Below are 5,894 nucleotides of genomic sequence, written 5' to 3' on the forward strand. Positions count from 1 at the left end.
AAGATTATTTTCATCACTGTCTTTAAAAAAAAAACAACCTTGTGCTGAATTTTCTTCTGGATGTTTGTTTCACAACATAAAGGAATGTCACAGCAGAAGACAACCCTGCCTTGTTTACTTAGATATATTTCCCTTCAATTTTTTTCCACTTTATTTAAAAAAAGTAATAAAAAATTAAAAAAAAATTAAAACAAAATAAAACAACCCAAAACTTAAGATCAAGCAAAACTGATCAGGAGCCTCATTTGTATAGAACAGGTCTGCTTTGCATTAAATGCACCAGATCAGTATGAGTATTTTCTATAAGCTTGAATTTCTTTGCATTGGCAGCCAATGAAGGACAGCCTTGGTATTTAGAAATCCTGAGAGAAAATCCAAACAAGTCCAAAGCACTGTGTTGTCTCTTCTACTTATTTGTCTAATATAGATACAGGAATCTTATCTGTGTTCTAAAAATAAAAATAAAAATTATCAAAGAACATAATAGGAAGACTGGATAAACATTTATGGGTTCCAGTTAAAAAATAAATAAAGCTAGAAAGTCCAAATAGTTATGAGGGTCTTTACTTCACCAAATAACGCTTAGACTGGTCTGACCTGAATCTCATTCTCCTGACTAAGTTTTAATAAAAAGTTTGGTTTATAGCATGTTTTTCAGCAGGCCTGAGGCCAGAGAAGGATCTGAGCTGTTAATATATGTAATAAGGAGCCAGCAGTTATTTTATTACTTGAGGAGAGCACACAAGTTCTTATATGTGGGATCATAATTCAGTGATACTGAAATTTCTACCATTGTTTAATACTTCAAAACAATTTGCATTGGAAGAAAGATTTATTATTATATCCTCTTTAAATTTAAATTCTTCATTGCACAGTCAAACTATTATTGATTATTTTTCATTGTTGAAACTAGTTGTGCCTTTACTATGAGAATTGAATCCCTTGGTTTAAAAAGAAGCCTATAGTCTCCTTGGGATGAGTTTCCTTCTTGAAAGAATTTGGGGGGAAGAAATGCAGAAATAAGCTGAAAATGTCATGAAAAAGATCCATACAAGAGATGGAGGCAATGTCAGGTCACCCAGGAGGAGTACAGAGATGCATGAGAGGAACATGAACAGGTACAAGAAGGGCATCTGCAAGTGTATCAGGAACAGTGGACTAGGGGAAATGTGGGCCCACTGCAAGTATGGGGCAGGGGACCCTGTGAGAGCCATATGGAAAAGGAGATACTCAGTGCCTCCTTCACCCTTGGTCTTTACTAGTAAGATATGTCCTCAGAAATTTGAGGTCCTTGAGACCAGTGGGAGGGTCTGGGTCAATGGAGACTTGCACTTGGTAGAGGAAGATCAAGTGAAAATACAGAAAATTCTATTTAAACTTGAGGAAAAAAAAAAATTACTGTGAGGTCAGAGGGGTTGTGAAGTCTCTGTGCTTTGTAGTAGCCAAAACTTGACTAGGCATAGCACTGAGCAATGCGCTCTGGTTGGCTTTGCTCTGAGCAAGGGGATGGATGAGCTAAGTGAAGTTCAGGGGTCCCTTCCAGCAGCAGCTGTTCTGTGATTCTGAGAAATCAGTGCTGCTGAAGCAGCTGCAGAGTGAAGACCTGAAGGTTTGACTTCAACTTCATATCTTCAGATTGTGTATTTCAGAGGTCTAAGTCAGTGTATAACCTTACCCAAGACAGTATTTAGTTACCAAACTGTTGGCATATATTCTTCATTTGATCTGGGATTTCTTATTGCATTAGTGGACCTTAATGTGCTAGAAGTAAATACAGAACTGGACATTTCTTCCATTTTGGTAAAAATGGCAATGCCAAAACATACCATTAAGAAGGAGAACAGGGGCAGGAGGCAGGTGTCAGGAGGTGCCTTCTATGCTATCTCCCTTCACAAATGTAAATACCATAATGTTATGAAAAAATGCAATTGTGTAACTATATTGCCAAACTGTAGTGGTATTTAAATGCAAATTCCCAGATGCAGTGCTCTTTTGTCTCCACAGTCAATACTCCTTGTCTTCTGTTAGTCACACTTTAACATCCTGTGATGAAGGCATATGCCAGGTCTTACCTGGAGTGTAGCTGTAGTGGAAAGACTTATGTGAGCAGGATCACATATTTTGACTGGGAACACCACTGGTAAATTCTGTGGAGCAAGGCATTTAATCTGGACATGGCAAATTCTGCTTCCTTGCTATGATTTTAAATTAATTTTAAAAAACTTTAATAAAATAAACTACCAAGAGATTTGCATAAACTGACCTACCTTCACCATGACCAGTAACCTTGTGGTACTGAACTGAGGTTATTGTTAGTGAAGATACTTAGATCCATTGTTTTCTTACTCTGTTTGGAGGTTGAGTCCATAAACTTTTATGAGCTACAGTTTAGATAATGTTAGGAAATAGCTTGTCTGGAACTAAAATTATCTTATTGTTTGAAACAGGCAGGGACAGGTTTTGGTCTTTTCTGTCTTGGTCTATTTGCTATAAAACAGATCTTATCTTTCAAGGAGTATGGAATTGTGTGTCAAGTTTCTGGTTTTATACATGGAAATATAATAGATGTGGCTTCTTGATGTCTGTGGCTGCATGTGAGTACAATAATTAATGATCTAGTTCATAAAAAGATATCTACAGGAAAAAAAAATGAAAATGTTTGTTATTTGGTTTGGATTTTTTAAAAGATTCTCAGGTTTATCTGAGTGAGTATCTTTATGATTGTCAGCAATGTGTTTCCTTTGACGTATTCCCATCACCAGTGGGATTAACTGCATTTTGGAGGCTGAGTGTAAGTTCATTTATGCAGTAAAGCAGTGGCAGAACAAAATCCAGGTTTTCTGCAATATTTATCTACCTTGACTATTAGGAAGCAAATGTAGCCTTTTTGGATATCTATAGGGTTTTATAGCCGAAGTCCATGGAAGTCTCATCCTTTTCAGTAGCCTAAAGAAAAGGGTTTGTGTTTAAAAAGCAGATGTATGGTATGCACTGCACGTGTGGGTACCACTAATGAAGGATAAGTGCTTGTCCTTCACTCAGGTTTTTTTCCACTCAGATAATATACTTAATATCCTCTGGTCAGTCATAATTAGGGAAGATGATTTTTGTACCATATTGTTATTTTTGCAGTGCTCTAAAAATGTATCCTTGCTGATGGCAGCTGAATCCCAGCGAATTACCCTTCCCAAGCAGAGTGATGCTCCCACAGAGCAGTGCTCACTGTCCTGGGGCCGTGGTTTGGGCAGTCACCCTCTACAGGAGTTCATGCTGTGTTCAAACAAGTTCAGTGCTGTTTGCAGTGACAATGTACCAAGTGAGCACTCCACCCAAAAGGAGTGTTGAGGTCTTGGAGAGAATATTGCTGAACAAAGGCACAGTCAGGAAGGAGCTGGAATTTGTACTGTTCAGAACTATTGTTCAGCCCCACGATCTCCAACCCAAAGCCCCCAGATTTTGAAATTCAGGGCTAAATGTCATTGATGTTGATTGTTTTCAGACAAGGATTTCCACACCACCACCACCACCCCCCCCCTCCCCTTTTTCTTCTGTCAAGAACTGTTAAAAGAATTCAGCTCTTAGAAGTGCCTTCCTTCTGCTATATATTTCTTAATTGAGTTCTTGGCATAAGAAGGGTAGAAAGTATTTCTAGCTAGTAGAGTTAGCTGTGTGAACTGGGAATGCCTCCAACTTCTAGAAATATATTTAAAGGCTTCAAGAAGATCCAAATTTCCAAATAATTTTTACTCCCTTGCTTGGTCAGCTGTCAGTATTTGATAAATAGGGTGGGACTATTGTCAATGTTTAACAGCTCAACATAAATATTATTCTTCATAGATTGTAAAAATAGTATATGAAATGCAAATCAAGTGCTTTATTCTAAAGTTTGGTATTAACAGAAGCAACCGATAACATCTCCCTTGCCTCCATACAAAGGCATAGAGAGGGAGGAAAGTGTTACCAGTGGTAACAGCTTTCCTACTGGGAAACAAAACAGCAAGATTCCTCACTCCTCCCACCTAAAGCCATGTCCCAAGGGGGAGTTCTGTGATAGAACTTAGTTGTGAAGTTTTTCTGAGTAAGAAATAGCAAGGTTATGACTATTAATTCAAACCAAATTATCTGTGAAGTCTTCAGTAACAGAGCTCCTCCTATTTTCAGAAACACATCTCCAGGGCTCCCTGAACTGCTTTGCAGTCATATATTGCAATACAAACATATTATTTCTGGAACTTTCCTTATATTCAGAGACATTTCTTCCTAAATGCCACCCTTTGGCATTAGAGAGCAGCCTGCCTTCTCCACAGTCATGTGCAGCATGACTATGGCATTAACCTTATTTAGCAAATCAAGATGCAGTGTAGTCAACATGTGATGGGTCTAATGAGTATCAGAAACTGGCCCACAAGTCACTTCTCAATCCTGTGTTCTAAAATGGTTCCCTATTATTTAAAATCTTTAAAACATATGACTATGGAAGTGGTTTGACACAATAGCCAGGAGATAGTACTTTTTTTAACTGAAAGAGAGAATCTGAATGAAGGATGGCTCAGCCACAGCCATGCTCAGTGACAGTGAGGTTAGTGCACAGGAAGCAGCAGCAGAGCTCAGCCCAGCAGCCACAGCAACGTTACTGCTGTTGGTAGCTGGATTAAGCCACCACCCACGGAAAACAAAGGACACGGAACAGTGCCAGTTTATTCAGGAGACTTTCAAATCTAGCATTGTTTTGGATTTGGCTTTGGTCCAGTGTAATATGCGTTCTGTGTGTTCTTAGAGCTACCCTGTAGAGAGGACTCTGAGGTAGCAGGAAGCAGCTAGAAATGTAGTTTACCAGTTACTCTATAAATGAGTGAGTGAATCCAGGAAGAAGCACAAAGAACATTAAACCATCACTGCTCCTTTTTGTCCAAAGCAGTCAGACTGTTTTACCATTAGTTAAAACTAGTTCTTCCTCAAATCTTTCTATAAGGATTATTGTGCTGTTAATGTGTTTCAACTGTCATCCAGAAAAGTCAGAGCTGAAAGCCCATTCCACCCTCCCTATCACGCAGGGGAGCTGCTCCATTGAGACCTAGAAAGCTGAGCAGTTTTGACTTACAGACTGAAGGACAGTTTCAGCACATTGGAAGAACACCATGTTCCTGGATGCCAGTTCTGTTCCCACTTTGTCTAAACTTGCTCATTAGAAACAACAGAGCAGAGGTTCTGTCTTTGCTCATGAAATCCTTTGAGATCTAATGATGGAGAGTGTATATTTCTAAATAGTTAAGAACTTTCAGACAGGCAAAAATCACATCAGTCACAAATAGCTCATATAAATAGTCAAATTTTCTTTGTATTAAATTGCATGAAAAATCAAACTTATAAGAATAAAAGAGGTAGAGAAATTGCCCTTCATCTTCTGTGAATCAAGTCTGTTCAGCCTTCTCTAACTGAAACATGAAAAGAAGCACTGTGGAATAGGAAGAGAGTGTCAGGATGGGGTAAGCATTTGAGCTGGACTTTTCGAGACAAGGACTGAAGCACAGATGGCACATTATCTTGAACAGTTATCCTGTATTGTACTAATTCTGCTGAGAGGTACAGCTAGTACCTAGCTTAGTAACTCCTAGCTTTCTCTAGCTAGTAACTCCTATGTCTTGTAATATTTGTCGGGTGATTCCAGCATGGTCTGATAGTGTTAGAATAAATCTACTAATTCTATTTTACTTATAGGAGCTATAGTTGAGAATACAGGGTTGCTCGAAGGAGAGAGGCATGACATCAACTTTCAGTAGTTTATTTCTATAGGACTTTATTATTTGAGAAAACTAATAAGAATCTCCTTCAGAAAATATATGCAACCTTTGCCACTTGTATATCATGTGTTAAGATGCTGAAGCCACGTGGGT

The sequence above is a fragment of the Chaetura pelagica genome, unplaced genomic scaffold (genome assembly GCF_000747805.2).
Source record: "Chaetura pelagica isolate M959 unplaced genomic scaffold, ChaPel_1.0 scaffold138, whole genome shotgun sequence".
Classification (NCBI taxonomy): domain Eukaryota; kingdom Metazoa; phylum Chordata; class Aves; order Apodiformes; family Apodidae; genus Chaetura; species Chaetura pelagica.